Below are 19276 nucleotides of genomic sequence, written 5' to 3'. Positions count from 1 at the left end.
AGTACTGCTTAACTAGTTGAAATTCATTAAAAAATGAATACTACAAAGTTTCCCTTTGGCTTTGTGAACTTTGGTTAGCGCCATCCGCCACAGATGGCAGTACCTTTCCGTTCCATGCGATTTACGTTCCATTCACGAAGTTGCTTCTTCCAAATGCCGTACACCGATAGCTAAGATGTCACACATAAAAAAACACCACGATTTGAAAACTGCTCAGATATCCGAGTGCAGTCTGTTTGTGAAAATAATTCAAGAGCAGCTTCAGGCGGATTAGTAGTTCTGTTTACGGATTTCGTTTTTGAACTGAATGCTTAGAATAGTGAAAATGGTTGGAAGGCGTGTTGTCAGAATAGTTTCTAGGCATGAAACATCCGGTACAGATTCATGAAAGCACTCAAGTTGATTGCATTACACCTTTGTATTCATTTCTCCATCATATGATGTTATGGTTACCGTTAAAATACCATAGTTGCCAGTTGCACGACGAGAAGACTGCGCGCCAGTCCAGAGGAGACACCGCGCTAGAAGCACCAGCGAGCGTCGCACTTATCACCCCGCCTCACTGACACAGATACATCCCTGACTAGTTGGGCCCCAGAGATGATTGTTATCTCGACTTTTCCAGCTAGGAGGAATCCTGAAGGTATCTTCGCTATAGCAGGCCATCAAAAAACGCTCCTAAAACACCCGTTTCAGCCACTTTAAGGCTCTTTCAAAGACACTTAGGCAAGCGTGAAAGAAATGTTCTTTAGAAGCATTACCATAAAATACTTTTTACTCAAATGTTTGCTGTCTTCAAAAACGTTTTGTCGTGTTCCGACAACAATAATTTCAAAAAACATTTTTTTTGATCAATAAATTTCAAATTCAGTTTAATTGTATCCGTGATACGAACATGTCTGTTCAACACACTTCAAAATTAATTTCTATAACTTAACATATTTTAATTAAATTTGGTTGTTTCTTGGTATTCCGCGAGATATAAATGAATGATCAGTCTAGCAGATTTTATTTATTTTTGCTGATTTTCACGTTGTACTAGAGGTGAAAACGTACTTGGCGTGATGTGTGTTTTCGAGAGGAAAAGTTTTCTTTGTCACTTAGACTTCTACATAAATGTCAGCACGTCAAGTATTTTCCATGTTCATTTACCTATGTATTTATTAATATTTGTAACATTCCCACCTATTTTTGATGCGGGCAAGACATAAAACAGTTTAACAAATGCATTATGTGCAGAACACATAAAAAAAAAACACAATATAAAATGCAGACCCTACAAGCACACTGGCTTTACACGCAGGTAGGCCATTCGTACATACAGAGAAAGATCTGCATGCATGTAGTCACCATACACTTACAAGCAATCGTTACTTAAGTGAAGGGGTGACAACAGACAGGAAGTCACTACAGGACAGTAACATCAAAGAAAATTACAAATACAGATAATGAACAGAGGATAGCACGATAATGATAAATATATAATACATAAACTTATAAAGTAGAATAAAAAAAATATTTGTGACACTAGACAAATAGGTTAATACAACATGGACTATATTTTCAAAAACAAAATATTATATTGAATTTAGAAACAATACAAAAATTATATTTTTTCCCACGTTTTTATTAACTCGATTTCTTGTCTGTTTGTCCGGTACAAATTGGTTTCGTTTATCAATTCCCCCCGCCCCCGAAAACATTTAATCATTTCGTGGCGTTAGGCTATGAGCTGAACAGTGCAGTGTTGCAGGATGCATAACGCACTTCTGCGCAGGCGGTGCCTTCATCACCGACTGCTCCAGACTTTAGTTCTAAATAGGATGGAGGTCGGAATAACTTCATAAAAATTATCTAACATTTACACTAAATCGTTTGTAAATTCTTAAGGTATGTTATTTGATGCTCTTTACAAATTCCGCAACACATTGAACCCTAAAGTTCATAGCCTGAGAAAATACAAATCTATATCTTTTCTCTGCGTTAAGACTTTTTCAAAATTTAAAAAAATCTCTAAATTTTGAATTAATTATTTTTAATAATTGATTAGTATGACCTTTAAAGAAACAGTAAAATTATTTTTTTATACAAACCGAACCAGCGAGACAGGGTTTGGTGCGTTCTCTTCAGCCAAAAATAAACCCGCTAACTATATAACCTCTTGGTGGAAACGTGATCGATTTATGGACTAAAAGGAAGCAAATAATAATGAAATAAAAACAAATATTATTTAAAATTTGTGAATGCGAATTTTTTATTGTTAAGGGTATACTTGTAAGATTTTAAACCTAGGTCACTAAAAATTTGATTGCATTGCAAATGACATGAACTGTTGTGTACAGTTACTCCCTACACTCCTAACTAAGGCACGTGCCCAATGTTTTTTGTTTTGTTTTAAATCTTACAAGTATTTTCATAGCTATTAAAAATTCACAATCACAAATTTTCAGGTCAATCGGTAATGGAGTTAGGAATCTGTATAAGGTTATAAATCTTTATGGGGCTAGAAGAAATTATTTTATACTTTTTAGTTTGTTTCGAAAACATGGTGTATATAACTAAATTTGGTTTTTATTTAATTATTGTTTTTGTCAAAATAGGTATATTAAAAATTTTTCCAACGATTAATTTTTTACTTAGCCCGTTATCTGACGCAGGTATAGTATTATCTTGTATACTGAAGCGTGTGCTGTGTAATGCGATAAGCGAGCGCCCCCACCGCCTACATCCAGAGGCTGAGCCACCAGCACAGAGACAATAGGGCGATGTTGCGAGACACGGATAGCCTCAGCTAATCCGAGCTCTGAGCGTGCCTCAGCGTGCCTCAGCGTGCCTCAGCGTGCCTCAGCGTGCCTCAGCGTGCCTCAGCGCCAGCAGCATGCTTCCCGTCAGCAGCTTGTTTACTTTCCACGAACCTCCCCCTTCTCCCGCCCACGAGGAATCTTCGAGGTTAATAAACAAATGAACGTACTTGCAATAGTAAGTTGCTGGTACTGAAATGGCATCCGTCAAGTTCACAGGGGCGTATAGAGTGAAGTGTCAGTGGTAAAGGTTTTCGCCGAAGAAAATAGACGGCAGCACGGCGCCACCTGCTGTGAAACACCGAGTACATTCCGTTTTTGACGTGACAACGTCTAATAAATCGATGAACGCCGGCTGCACGCACGAAAAAGGGTCCCATTACGCACATTGTCCCGTTACGCTGTGTCCCGTTAAGCTCATTGTACGCTTGCGCCGCATCTATCTCTCTTCCACTCGATTGGAACAACCATCGATTTGACTTTTTCGAGGCACATTAAACTTGAAACACTCCCATTCGTTTCCTACTTTTCCTATCATCGTCCTATCTTTAACAGAATAACACAGATTGGAAGAAGTAAAATAGCAAACATGTATAAAAGCTATAGTTAAAATAATCTGTTCGTTAAAGTAATAAACATATTTGAATTAATGAGTGCAAATGAAAGTAAATTTACCAATTAAATTGTAGATTTAATTTCACTCCTTCTTTGTATCCATACAAAATAGTGACAATTCAATAAAAATGATTCAATTTTATTCATAAAGGTATGCAATCATTTCATCAATGTTTTGTTATGACGTTGTCACGTTAAACTATCGTCCGTAAACCGACTATACAGACAATCAATTTTTTTTTCTTCAAAATACTAACTTGCGTCCTTGAGTGTTTCCCACGAAGGACGGTGCAACGAAGCACTGACGCATGTCCGAGAATGTGCTAGACCGAGGACACAGCAGGCGCCGCAGCGGGCGATCAGCTCCTCCACGGACCTCGCGTCGGACGATGGGAAGCCTTCAACTCACGTAGTTTCGGTTCCCTACCACGTTCGTGCAACTTCGGATTTCTCTCAAAAAATTGAAATTAAAAAAAATATCGAAGGGTTAAGTTAGGTTAGGTCAGTCACAACACGCTTATTTTCATTGGAAACTTCTGATTTAGCGGCTGAAGTGGCGTTAATACCAAAACGAACATGTTTGCTATTGAACTTCTTCCAATCTGTGTTATTCTGTTGAGGATAGGACGATGATAGGAAAAGTAGGAAACGAATGGGAGTGTTTCAAGTTTAATGTGCCTCGAAAAAGTCAAATCGATGGTTGTTCCAATCGAGTGGAAGAGAGATAGATGCGGCGCAAGCGTACAATGAGCGTAACGGGACACAGCGTAACGGGACAATGTGCGTAACGGGACCCTTTTTCGTGCGTGCAGCCGGCGTTCATCGATTTATTAGACGTTGTCACGTCAAAAACGGAATGTACTCGGTGTTTCACAGCAGGTGGCGCCGTGCTGCCTGTTTATTTTCTTCGGCGAAAACCTTTACCACTGACACTTCACTCTATACGCCCCTGTGAACTCGACGGATACAATTTCAGTACCAGCAACGTATGTACTGTTGCAAGTACGTTCATTTGTTGATTAACCTCGAAGATTCCCGTGGGTGGGAGAAGGGGGGAGGTTCGTTAATACCAAAACTTGGGAAATGTTCGGAAATTCTTGCAGGGAACCGAAACCACGTGAGTTGTAGGCTTCCTCTCGGACGAGCCTCGCCGGAGATGACAGCGCCCGGCACTGAGCAGGCCGTCTCCCCCAGCCCCTCCCCGCAAGTCCCCGCTGATCCCCTGTCGGGGGAGCAGCGGCGCTGACCCCAATCCCCCGTCATCCCAGCGGCGCGACCCGCGGTGCTCATGCCCGGCGCGACCCGCGGTGCTCATGCCCGGCGCTCAGCATTCATGCCCGGCCTCACCGGCTCAGGCGCGGACCTGCAGTGGAATACGTCTTCCCGTCACACTTCACGTCTTTCATACTGACATTGGTTTTTGTAAACGGGTAGCCAACACTAGAGTTCAGCTGCCACCTAAAAAGAATATTTCATGTACCACAGTATACACATGTACAAAACTTGTAACTTGAATAAGGCTATCTTAGTAATTTCTCAAAACATTGGTTGTCTGTAAAGTCGGTTTACGGACAATAGTTTAACGTGACAACGTCATAACAAAACATTGATGAAATGATTGCATACTTTTATGAATAAAATTGAATCTTTTTTATTGAATTATCACTATTTTGTATGGATACAAAGAAGGAGTGAAATGAAATCTACAATTTAATTGATAAATTTACTTTTATTTGCACTCATTAATTCAAATATGTTTATTACTTTAACGAAGAGATTATTTTAACTATAATTTTTATACATGTTTGCTATTTAACTTCAAGATCGTCGAGAATGTTTTACGCTTTTTCGCAATTACACATTTAACGGCGAAGTTTGTTCGTCGTGAAATTAAACGTAGAATTTAATAAAAATTCCCTTGCAGTTAATAAAATAAGTATTAGTAAGTTTAAGAAGAAATGTCGGCTTTAATCTTCAACCCAGACGCTCATGGTGCGCTGGGGCCGAGATTAAATTTCGTCGAGAATATTTTACGTTTTTATGTCTTCCAGTGCTAAAAATGATATGCAATTGTGGCCCCGGGCACGAAATTTTATTTATAATTCATTAAGAATAACGCCCCTCGCGATAAACAAAGGAAAATATGTATTAACGAGTGCCTGGTTGTCGCGGAAGTTAATAGTTAGCGCTATTAGTTCGGTTCGCGTCCGTTACCGTAGATAGCAGCAGCGTAGCGGAATAATATTATTTCGTTTTTATAATACGATTTTATAACAAATACGCATCCCAAATACACCAAACTTATTTATAATGTGTTACAATATTTTTTAAAAACATTGTGCAAAAGATCCCGGGTGTAATTTGAATTATTATGTGTAACTGTAAAACACCATTTTTCGTACAAAAAGTATTTGAAAATTCAACATTACTTTTAAATAACCGTACGGATTGTGCTGAAAATCGGTGGATGATCGTTAAATTACCTAATATTAATAATTCAAACGACGAAAACATGAATGAAAAGTCAAATCGATGGTTGTTCCAATCGAGTGGAAGAGAGATAGATGCGGCGCAAGCGTATGCAATGAGCGTAACGGGACACAGCGTAACGGAACAATGTGCGTAACGGGACACTTTTTCGTGCGTGCAGCCGGCGTTCATCGATCGATCGTTGTCACGTTAAAAAAAATGTACTTGAGTTCCAAAACAGCCTCCACTTCCTCATCAACTGTCATTACTCCTATTGGTTATGATCCCCGATATCAGAATCGTAGCTCCGAAAAATAAAAAGGAAACTTGATCTTCACTAAAGGTTTTGAGAAAAAATAATACTACGTGTTTAAAGGCAATGGGGTGAAAATATTTTCTCCTCAGCGAGCCAAAACTTAAGTACAAACTATTTTTAAAAAATGTTTCACAATGAATGACTTGTTTACGGAAAAGAAACCTCTGAATTAGTGATGAAATAGTTCTGGTCCAATCAAGGTGTTCCCTTTGGGGAAACGAAATGATTTAGTGTTTCCGATCTTGTACGAACGCCTGATGTCTCGATATCCATCACGCTCGCACGGGTTAGCTTTCCCTTTACCAGGCTGGCGAGCTCGTGTATCAATCAGATATACTTACTCAGTTCATCCCTCCTACCCCGACTTCCCAGAACAATGTCTCCGCTCTTTGGTAATAATCGAAAGACAGCAGTGATTAAACTTCCCGATCATTACAGGAGTCCGGGAAGAGAAATATCAAAGTAATCTTGCTGGGGAGGATTTATTTTAAGCCCCTACTCGACATAAAATATTTCTTCTGAATTTATCTTCTGTATCACAAAAAAAAAACACACACACACACACACTTCGAACTACTAACTCCTAGCATGAGTACATAGTCAGAAGTTTCTCTGGTGGACGCGATTTCGCGGCGACTGACAGGGAGAGTGACTTCTCAGCGGGTCGGGAGAGGTTTGGGTGGGGGAAGACTCGTAAGTGCTTTTCAGGCCGAAGCCTGTAAGCCTCATCATGCAGGGTTTCAGCCTTGCGAGAAGGGCAGTGTGGCCACCAGGCCACATTAAAATTTTTATTTTGGCTATTCTGGATTTTTCTGAATTATTTCAATTCTAATTTACCGTTTTAATCTTTAAAAGTCAGTCGCAGTATTTTTAATTATTTAATTTTTGTGAATAGTTCCTTTATTTATTGTTAATTTGTTTGGTGTGATTCAGTTTCTTTAATACTGTATATCGATATTGGTTCTATGGCCGGCTACTGGGCGCGGTATCGTCGCTTTCAAGTCTGACGTCACCAGCGTCATAGTGCGGGTGTGGGAGTGAGCTGTTAGCATCGAGGAGTGATGGACTTCGAGTCGCCGCCGATGGACGTGCGGTGGAACTCCGCCGCGGGCAGAAGTGTATAATGCTTCGACACAGCGCCAGGCAGTCCGTGTCTGTGTTGGCATGGATGGGGCCGTACCTTGAGCTGGTGCAAAAGGAAGTGCCTCGCAAGAGAATACTTCCATAAGGTAAAGAGGCGACACGTAGTATGGTTTGGATTTGGCACAAAACTAATTTTCATGATAAGTAAAAGTTTGGTGCAAAAAGTTTCAACGAACTACCATCTTGGAAGCACTATTAGTTCACCTGCGTGTGATAATTAGACGTACTCTTTTGTATGTAAAACATAACTGTGTCTATGCTGTTTACTATCACGTTGATGCAAGTTAAACAGTCCCGCAATTTCGTACGAAGTTTAAATTTACGCCAAGAATCTTTAAAAATTTGAACTTTGTCTTTGGAAATAAGTTTGTCAACGGAAATCAATAATTTTGTCTCGGCCCCCCTGCAATTACTGTGGCGGCACACGGCGCTTTTGACTAGACAGTGTTATTGTGGTGAAGGTCAGGGACACAGCCGTTCCTCATATACCAGGAAGGCGAGAAATCGCGTATTTGCTTGTGGCGACGATTAAATCCGGCCCCAGTAGGACTTATAAACTTTATATATATAGATTCAGGGATTTTATATAATTAATATTTTTGTATCATTAGGTGTTATTATTGTATTTCTAATTTATTCAGCGCTGACTTATAATGTTTCAGTGTGGTTGTTTATACGGCCAATTAAAAGGCTAACTTTTATTTAGATTTTGCATACCAGGTATTATCTATTTAATTTATGGCTATACTCATACTAAAATCAAGTAACTGCCATATATCTATACCATCTGAAGTATCGTCATGAAGTATGATTCAGTAAAACTCTGCATATTTGTACTCTGCATTTTTATTACTATTAGCCAAAGACTAGCCCATAATTTGTTTGATAACATTTCTAATCCTGGCTCGACAACTTATGGGTGAATAGAGGTTTTTTTTTGAGCTCTTAAAATGTTTTTGGTGTTTCATATTTTAAATTGTATTTACCCAGAGCGTGTCGGGTACGCAACCCCCCTTCCATGTTGGACGCAAGGCGGGTTTCAGCAGCAAGCTCCGCGTGGCTTTCTTGGAGATTGGCCATGACTTACGCCCCTCCCTTAACTTAAGGCCCCCCACACACGATCAGTCCGGACTATCAGTTCAGACTTCAGGAGAGTGAGTCAGCGGGACGACACTCCAACTCATGCTCTAGCGGTCGAATGGGAAGACTGGGAGGGGAAAGTACGTAGCGGAGCATGCTATAAGCTAGTTGTAACGGCTGGAAGAGGAGATGGCAAGGGAGAGATATAAATGACGCAGCAGAGATGCTACGAAACTCTCGTAACGTTGCTGTGTTTGTGTACTCCTCAGTTTTCGTTCCTCATATACCAGGAAGGCGAGAAATCGCGTATTTGCGTGTGTCGACGATTAAATCCGGCCCCAGTAGGACTTATAAACTTTATATATATATATATATAGATTTAGATCTACTATTTATTTATTCATTTTGAAAAGAGTTATTAATATGTGGAGTTAACTTCATAACCTAACTACCAGATCGGGTACGAGAATTGATGTATTTTGTAGGAATTTAGATCGTATTAAATACCAACCGTTTGTGTCTTATTTTAGCTCTTTTAAGCCAATTTTGACAATGTTAGACGCTGATAATCATGCGAATAATGATTAATAAAATATAGGATTCTATTTGTCATAATTGATTCATTTTTTGTTTAGTTAAATTACGAATTCCTTGTAAAATATATTTGAAAACATTAACTTTGAATTATTTTTATTGAGATCATACCCGCAGTCTTTCTATTCTCAATTATTTTCTCTTCTTCAATAAAAATTACTAATAATTTATCTCTTTCAACACCTAATAAACAAGAAGTTTCACTTCTTTCACACGTGGACTCCATGCGCACACCTTTTTTATTGCTTTAAGTTGGTCTGTTAAGTTGAGGGAATAAGAGTAAGTATGAATGTTACTAAGTATGAATGTTAACTGGAAAATAACTCTCACAAAATGCTTTAGATTTTAGTACCTAACATTATTTTATTTAATTATTTAATTTAACAATAACTATGGCATCATGTAACTTGCTAAATTCTTGGCATCTAGCACATCTAGCAGGGCATGCTCCACTTTCAGTTGACTACACATGACTATACATAAGATTATAGGAAATAAAAAGATGAATACACTATGAGAAAAATATTTTTTTTACCCACATCAAATGTTTTGTAACAATAAAATAAAATATTTGTTTCAAAATTAAACACTACAAAGGCACGTTTACGAAAACCAAATTGTCGTTTATAATATCTTCTGCAAGTATAATCGCGCTTGCACTGTTTTTAAAATAGTATAACCACTCTTAATGGTGAAGTAAGTTACTATTTGTTTAAAGCTGGTCTCTGTTACGAGCTAAAGTAAAAAAAAGAAAAAAAAGAAATCAGAAATTAAAACTTTACTACAAATAATATTTGGTTTTGTATGAATTAAAGATTTAAAGTTATATTTATTTTATTGAAACCAAACAACAGTTAAGATTTTTTTTTTACTATAAGAATCTTGTTTTACAGTGTTTTTATAGTGCCCTTGACAGAAGTGCAACACGAGTCATAGATTTGAAAAAGTTCGATCTGTAATGATAGTTTATAATTTTAATTCTATACAATCACGTTTCATTTTAATTTTAACATGGTTAACCTACACTATAAACAGACCAGGTCTATACAAAATTTAAAGAAACTAATCCCTATAACTACAACTTTAATATAATTAAGGAAACAACCGCTAATTGGGTTCAATTAGCTCCTACACGAGCAACTAACGAACCTGCCACGAAACAGTCTTCGGTCTGCTAAACAGCTTACACTGGTTTGGTAATGAAGGGGTGGGTTGGGAGGTGGGGGAGTTGGATCATCAACTTAACAGCCATAAATAATTTATGTAAGATTAAAATAAATTTCTATATTTAAAAATGAAATAATTAGTGACGTAAATATAAGTATATATCTTTGCCAAAAAATTCCTAGAAGGGTAATAAGGTATTATTTGTGTTGGTAATAAAACAACTGGTATATATATTTTAGAATGAAAATAACCAGAAAGTCTAACTGTCATGGTCTTCGAAAAGGTAGCGTAAAAGCTTCTGAAACGTTTGCCGCCCGGCACGACTTGGTTCGGCCAGAGACGAACCTGCGCGGAGATCTCTGTGCATCGCGCGGTCCAGTGAACCGAAGGGCCGCGTTGCTTCTGCGCCGGCGCTCACAGCGACTGCCTGGAGCCAGTCGGCGTCTCTGTCGCCGCCGATCCATGCCGACCCCGCCGCGAGCCCGCGCGATCAGCACGCAGGCCGCCATGTTCTTTGCAATGGGGAAGATTCGACACACGCCATTGCTGGTTACACCGTATATCGTTAAAAAAAAATGGACACGAAAAAAGAATATAGCAAACACAGATACCACAACCCAAAATCAGCCGATATAAAAAAAAAATTGCGCATGGAGTCCCTCAGCGCGGAAGAAGTGAAACTTCACTGTTTACTTCGATGCATAGCAGGACTACCACGCGCATGTACTTGGGATCAACCGAATCACTCTCTTTCTCTCTCCTACTTTCTACCTTTGTGTATCTATCTTTCTCTCTACCTCTTGCGTTGGAATATTGGACGCTACTCATTGCTAACGCTCGCGCTGGCCTGTAACAGGTATACAACGCGCATGCGTTCGAGTGCCACGCATTCGCTCTCGCTCTGTCTCTTTCTATTCCCCCTTCCCAAGGATCGTTAAACGTTTAACGCAACCTTGTTGGAAGTCGCATTAGAAGTTTCACTTCAAAACTCTTAGACAGCACAGAAAATTCCATGGAAGAAATCAGTGAAAACATGATTACAGCACAGACGGACTAGCAATGACGAGACAGTTGGAAGAAGAACACAGCGACAGACAGACGAACTGAACAGATGTAATGTGGACAACACAACAGCAACGACGCAGAGACGCGCAGGCAAACCCAGCGGTGTGAACAAAGAGACGGTATTCTGGACACCGCAACGACGGCGGCATGGAAGTTTCGGGAACTGAGATGTTTTCCTCCCCGCAGGCCAGTGTCTTGTTTCGCGCGGCGGCCGGATCAAGGGGTGTCACAAGGTGGCAAGGGGCTGGCGGGGGAAGGGGATCAAATGAAGAAAAGTACGGCGGAGGAGACTTCGGGAGATCGCTGATGGAATACGGAATCAGGCTCGCTCCTCAGCGAGTCGCGTCGGCCGTCTTCCACATCAACTTGCTGCCCTCTTCTATCTTCTCTCTTCTTCTTCGAGACGAGAAATTCACGATCTCGCACTCGTCACGTCTTTCTGCGGTGGCACGTCCAACCACGCCTAGACTCCATAACGAGAGACTTGGCTGTGTATTTGGTCTCGTCGGAGTACACATAACCCCCGTCAACTTGGTAAAGTGTGCACAGGACGAACGAACGGAAATTAAACAAAAAACTACTGATTCAGATACTAAAAACTTCCATCGTCCACAGCAGAACTCAACATTGAAACCAGCCAAAGCATCCTGTTTGATAAAATTTAACACTACAACGAATTTTTATTAACTATAAGAAAATACCCAATAGAAACATTTAAGCATCCTTCCCATGTGAATGAGACAGCTCCAGCCAATCACCAGAGCTCAGCTCATTCCTGACTGGTAAAAGATTTCAACCAATCAGAATGATTGAAGCATCTCACTAGGTATTATAGGGCATAAAGTTGGTAAAACTCTAAATAATACATTGCTGATATAATGCTGATATGAAACATTTAAACAGATCCTTTGATAAATGCTTAGAGTTTGCATGACAAGTGAATTCAGATAATTGTCACAAAGCCAGCAAAATGTACTATTCGCTCGGGATCTATAGGCAGTTTGGCATGGACTTACATTTCACCGTCGCCGTCCCATTTGAACTGTGTGAAAATACAATACCTCTAAGTGAATATACTTATTGTTTAATGGAAGATTATTAAAATATATCGTTCCAAGTTCGGGTTTTTGAGAGGATAATACGTAATAAAAACTCTATACTGTATGTATTTTTAACCTCTCAAAGAAAACGATGTATGACGTAAAATGATTATCGAGGTAGCTATTCGCCCACAAGTGTTAAATTTCTACATGAAATGAAATGAAACTTTGCTGGAATGTGATGTATTTGAATAAGATCGAAAACGCAATGAAACTGTAGTTGGTAATATAATTCCTCTTTACTGCGATAATATGGGTTGTCAGTTCATCATCGCATACAGGTCGCAACACTGTCATATTAAAGAAAACCAATATCGTAAATATCGTGGACGTCATGTATATACCAATGCTTTTTTCTCGACTAGTGGATGGAAATATGACATACGGGCCCTAAGTTATTATTATGGGGTTATGGCTTAGTTGCTTACCAATCGTAAGGATTCGGTCATTTTCGGGCGTTTCCGTCGCTCGTTGACTATGATCGGGAGTTCGACGGCTATCTTGGATGACGCCACATCCGCCATCTTGTAATCCACAAATTTGGGAATATCTGTAATTACTTAGCTAGAAAAATTTCTAAAAAATATCACAAAAAAATATTTTATTGAAATAATTATTGGTTAGATTTATTTCTGGCCTTGTTTAGACCCTAGCTCGAAGCAAAAACGTGTAATTTCAGGTAAAAAAATATGGTGAAAAAATCCTAGAAAACGTATAGATTCTTCATTACCAGCCTCCAATTGATTCGTAGGATTCTCGTCCTTGCTTCAATACTTGTTCGATGCAAAAACATACATTTTAGGCAAAAAAATACTTATTTAATAAAATATGGTGAAAAATCCTAAAAGAAGCATCAATTCTTTAAAAAAACACCTAAAAAAATTAACAATTATTTTACAGCTTAATTTGATCGCTTCATGTCATTTATATGATCCTTTCTCGATAAAAAAAAATTAAAATTAAGGTAAAAATATTTATTGATTTAAATTTAACATTTAACAGGTTCGACAAGAAAAAAACAACAAAATTACAAAAAAAAATATTATTACGTAAATTATACAAATACAACAAAAAAGACTTTTACAGGCGTTTCAAGATTTCTATAGTCTTCTTAGAAGGCGAAGCGAGTCCTTTAAATGATTTGGCATGTGTTTGCAGAGCATTTCCACATGGAAGTTGATTAACCAGACACGACCAGTTGGTGGTTAGGCACTTCAAGTTTGTGGTCAGCCTAACACGACCATCCAGTAGGTGGCCAGACACGACCAGTTAGTGGTAAGACAAATCCAGTCTGCAACCAGCCACGTCTTGATGTAAGCTATTCATGTCAAAGATGTTGACCAGTCACATCAATCGGTTGGCCAGGCAGGAAAGGCCATCACGTCCAGTTGGTGGCAAGGTACGCCCAGTCGGTTGGCCAGAAACGTCTATTCAGAGGTCAGGAACGCATGTCCAGTAGGTGGCCAGCCACATCCAGTTGGTGGTGAGACACATCCAGTCAGTAACCAAAATGTATTTTTTCGTCGTTACTCGGCGAACATTTTAAACAGATCATGTAAAAAATTCAAGAGCATAAGCAAAACGTCTCTGAACCTATAGGTGCTATTCGCCGATACGTGATCAACATTTGAAACAGGTCACATTCATGGTCAGGGGCATAGACCAGTCGTCTCCGGACCACGAGGCCATTCATGTCCTGAGTACAGACTTGTCTATGCACGTTCGTCAAAAAGGATTAAAATAAAAAAAAAGCACATTTGGAAGCAATATATAAAATACAGCACATTTAGAAGTACAGTAAGAAAAATTGGTGGTCTGTAAAGTCGGTTCACGAACGATAGTTTAACGTGACAACGTCATAACAAAAGATTGATGAAATGATTGCATTCTTTTATAAATAAAATTGAATAATTTTTATTTAATTATCACTATTTTGTATGGATACAAAGGAGTGAAATGAAATCTACAGTTTAATTGATAAATTTACTTTTATTTGCACTCATTAATTCAAATATGTTTATTACTTTAACGAAGAGATTATTTTAACTATAACTTTTATACATGTTTGCTATTTAACTTCTTACAATCTGTGTTATTCTGTTAAGGATAGTACGATGATAGGAAAAGTAGGAAACGGATGGGAGTGTTTCTAGTTTAATGTGCCTCGAAAAAGTCAAATCGATGGTTGTTCCAATCGAGTGGAAGAGAGATAGATGCGGCGCAAGCGTATAATGAGCGTAACGGGACACAGCGTAACGACCCAATGTGTGTAACGGGACATAGCGTAACGGGACACTGTTTCGTGCGTGAAGCCGGCGTTTATCGATTTATTAGACGTTGTCACGTCAAAAAGCACATCTGTAAGCATTATATAAAAGACAACACATTTAGAAGTACAGTAAAGAAGGAAGAACATTTAGAAGCACACACTACTTGGTAGGATATAATCTCGTCACAGGGATACGATCTTGTCACATGGATATGATCCCATCAGTAGGATATAATACTACAGACTTGACTACGTGCATTTAACGAAACGGACGTACATTCACACGAAGATTCAACTACGGAGGATATGACCCCGTCAGCAGTATACATTCTCATCGCAGGGAGACGATCTCACCGCACGGATATGGCGCAGGGATACGATCTCATCGGCGGGATAGGCACAGGGGATCGCGATATGTGACAGGATGCAATGCCTACAACTGCCTTTGGCTCCAACAGTCTTTGGCTCCAAAAGTCAATGGCTCCAAAGCTGTCATAGGCCTAACTGGTTCAGCAACATTTGGCTACAAGACGACTTGGCTACGAAGCTACAAGACTACGATGCTACTGGACTACAAGACTATAAGGCAACAGGATTATGACACTACGAGTCTACGAGGCTCTAACTAGTTAAGAGACTACGAGGCTACATAGCAACAGGCTACGAGACCACAGGGCTACGAGGCCACGAGGCTACGAGTCTGCAAGATGTCAGATGGTTAAAATAGCTCAATTCAGCTGCGACAGTTAATTCATCTCATGAAAATAACTTGTTGCAAGTATCTGGACTACATGCAACCGGTTACCTAGAGCTCGTATGTCCTATTTCCATCTACTTCAACTTATAAACCTGAAGAAAACCAAATTTAAGAATCTATGTTCACCGGTATCAACATTCAAAAACGAAAAAAAAAAAACAAAAAAAAAAAACCTGTTGTATACAAGAATTTGTTATTGAAAATATATACAAGCTTTTTTTTTTTTTAATTTGTTTGTTACGTGAAATATATTTTACTCGTTTGAAAATAAACCACGTGCTGAATTGTATACATTTGGTTTGAACACAACTGGACGATTCGTCTTGTTGAATTTCCGTTGCACGGCGAACCTAAAGAATTTTCACTGGCTCATCACCCCGATGTGGCCGCGCTGCGGACCCTGGCTGGTGGGGGAAGGGGGAGGGGGGGGGGAACGGCACTTTCATCTCCGGTCGCGGGCCCGACGACCCGGCAACACCGCGGCGCGACCCCCAGGCCGCCGCTCTCCATGCAAATTATACCTTAACGACTGGCACTGCGACCGCGATACGCACCCCCTTCCCTCCCCCACACCCCTTCACTGTCCCGGGCAGCGCGGCTCACGCGAGCCTGGAGGGCAGCGGGACGTCACGGCGCTGATAAGGGCCGCGCGCGTGTCACGGCTAACATGAGTAGTGGGATACACCGCGTTCGGGTGCAGTGTTTAGGATGTAACAGGAGGCCCCATCGCGAGACTTTGGGGCTACTGGAAATAATTGGCAACCAAAATAAACAGATATAAAGTATTTTTCTGTCAACAATAAGCTAAAATTGTTCTCGCTAAAAAAAAAGTATAAATCTTCATATATTTATTTATTTATGAGCATGCCAATGGACGTAGTAAAAAATAGGCTGGCCCTATGCAAATATAGAACAAACACAATTGCAAACAACAGAAATAAGGGAAACAAAATAACAAACTGTGAAGTGTACACACGGATATCCAAGCAATCATACACAACACATTGAAAGGTGAATACAGTCGAAATAAAATAACATAATATAATAAATACCAATAAAACGTAAACTGAAATGAATTCACTACTAAATTCACATTCAACTTTCATATACTTATAAAATATCATCTATGGAAATTAATTATTTTTATTACTAAAAGTTAATTGCAATTTTTTTTATTAATAAGCAAGATAGGCTGCACTGGGGGGTTGATAGAGCAGGGCTCAGTTGTGACGTAAGTGTCAGTGTAACCCCCCCCCCCCCCCCCCCCCTTTGGCTAGAGGCTGCCTACTCATATATATAAACTTTTTTTGGACACAGAAACAGTTCTCTTAGCCTTCGTTATTACTGAATATCATATTTGAGAACCAGGAACTACCGTGTTCTGTACTGAGGTTGTTGTGCTCCACTTTGATCGTTCCAGACACCTCCAGAGGCCAGCCGTGGTTGGCGGACGGCAGGAGGGGAGGGGCTAGAGGCCGACCACCCGCAGGCCCGCCATGCAGACCAACGTGCAGATCGACTCGAGGACGCTGCGGTCGCCAGGCCGCGGCTCCGACAACGTGTTCGAGTCCCGCCGACGGACGCTCAAGGTATGCCCCGCGCCGCGCCGCCTCCGTTCAGTGGCTTCGACGAGCGCGACTGCGTCAGTACAGTCCGACTTGTGACCTCCACAGAGCAGTCGGAGGCTCGCCGGCTGTCGATGCCAGCACCCCCCTCCCCTCCCCCCCATAGCGAAATTGCCAAAAATTACGTGTATACTAGATAATGCCCGGCATGCGTTGCAATGCCTCAATCAATTTTTTTTGTAATTTTTTAAACGTATAGTAAGCATCTCTCTTTATCTCTCTAATTCTCTATCTCTCTATGTATATCTCTATAACTCTCTCTATCTTTCTATTTATATCTCTATCACTCTATATATCTTTCTACATATATATCTCTATATATCTTTCTAGCGGACCCGACAGACATTGTCCTGCCCAAATGTACATATGGCGGTAAGTATTTCTACGCTGGAAATTTTGTATCTTCTCATTATACATACCCCTCCTCTTGGGCACGCCACTGCCGTTACCAAAAACCTTTCCCATGTTTACGCAGAAGGCAACAACAATGCAAAAGCCCGTTGCCATGGAGGCTAATTATCAACAATGCTTAGTTTTTTTTGCTTTTAAAGCGTGTTTTTTTTTTAGTTTTTTCTTAACTCAGAATCGAGATAAAATATCCAATTGTGAATCTAAACCATTCTCGAATCCCCGTGAACTCACACAAAAAATTTCATCAAAATCGGTCCAGCCGTCTAGGAGGAGTTCAGTGACATACACACGCACACAAGAAATATATATATAAAGATATATTGAGTTTTTTGTCTACCTGAATGTTTTTTTCTTTACCTCGCTTTTCTCAAAACTAATTAATGTATATAATGTATATGAGTGAAGTAAAAACTTCAATACCGCGAACATAGAGCCCCTTTGACTAATACTTCTTATATTTTTTTGTTAACTTCTGTAAATTTTTTATATACCAGCAAAGTGTAACTTGTATTTAAAAATCCTGTACTTTAGACAAAAGGGCACTGCGTGCTGGCGTGTCTTATAAATCATTGACAAATAACTGTAAAGTGTAAACATGTAGAATAAAAATCTTTTGAATTTGAATTTGAATTTGTTGATGCCAGGGGCTCTAGGTTCGAGACCTGGCCAGGGCATAGACGTAAAATTCGTATTTGTCGAAACAATCCTTTAACTGTTTTCACTAACAGTAAAACTGTCAACTTTAGCAGAATTGGTAATGAAGGATAAGGTCTCCTTTATTTATTTTTTGCTTCTAATATTCCGTGTTTTTGGCGCATGATTGGAAATAAATTAATAATATAACCATATTTATTTGTTTAAAAATTATTTTTCTCGCAAAAACAAGTTCTAATTTTAAGGTTATTATGAACAAATAGCAACATTGTTTTGTCAGTACTAGCATGTTCTGTGAGCATTAAATCACGTGATTTTGGACTAACTGTTCGTACTTCGAAACTCTTTATCTTTAGTATATCATTCATCAAATCAATAAAAAAAATTTTTTTGACAAAAACTATAGAAACCCCGAGCTTTTCAGAGTTTTAGAAAAAACGTCGTTCATCGTTTAGTTTTCAAAACTTAGAGGAATGCCTGAAGTTAAGGGTTTATGTCCCATTCCAGGTCAGCATTTTAAATTTTCGTTCCACGCAGTTAAACTGGCCAATTTTTTGAGTGCCTGAACTTTTATAAAATAAAACAAATATACTTACCATACTTTTTGCATAATTATCCTGCAAAGTTCCACTATTAACGTTCTTATGCAGTACGGATAAGGTGAATGAAATTAATTATAAAACTGTTACTTTTTAACTCTAAATTCACTTTCATTTGCTGCTATGACATATGGTTTAATTTATTTCAGAAATAAAAGATTTTTTTCCGGGCCTTTTAAAATCTTCAGCATTTTTATTATTTTAAAATTCTGAAAAAAATTTAATAAATGGTATTTGGAAGAATTTTTATCCATACCACGTAGTAGCAACCAAAACCTTTAAATCCAAAAAAAATTCAGTTATTTATTCTATTTGGTTCCGGTTATCCATATGGCAAAAAAATGTTAATACATGTACATAACTTTGCTAGCTAATTATGCTAAACGAATGTACTATTTATATTTGTCATTTATTGAAGTTCAACTTCTCAAAAATTTAAAAGTTTAAGCGTGTTAAACGCAATTTACCCTGGCACTTTACCCTGTGATTTAGAATTTAATTCAAATTTTGGAATCATAATACTGGAAATACACGTGTTTCTATCTATGCGTGATCTCTATCTAAACAAAGGTAAATTTTCAAATTTAACCTTTAAAAAAAATGGTTACCGA

This window comes from Bacillus rossius (assembly GCF_032445375.1).
Source record: "Bacillus rossius redtenbacheri isolate Brsri chromosome 4 unlocalized genomic scaffold, Brsri_v3 Brsri_v3_scf4_2, whole genome shotgun sequence".
NCBI classification, from domain to species: domain Eukaryota; kingdom Metazoa; phylum Arthropoda; class Insecta; order Phasmatodea; family Bacillidae; genus Bacillus; species Bacillus rossius.
The sequence above is the reverse complement of the archived record's forward strand: the minus strand, read 5'-3'. Positions refer to the sequence as shown.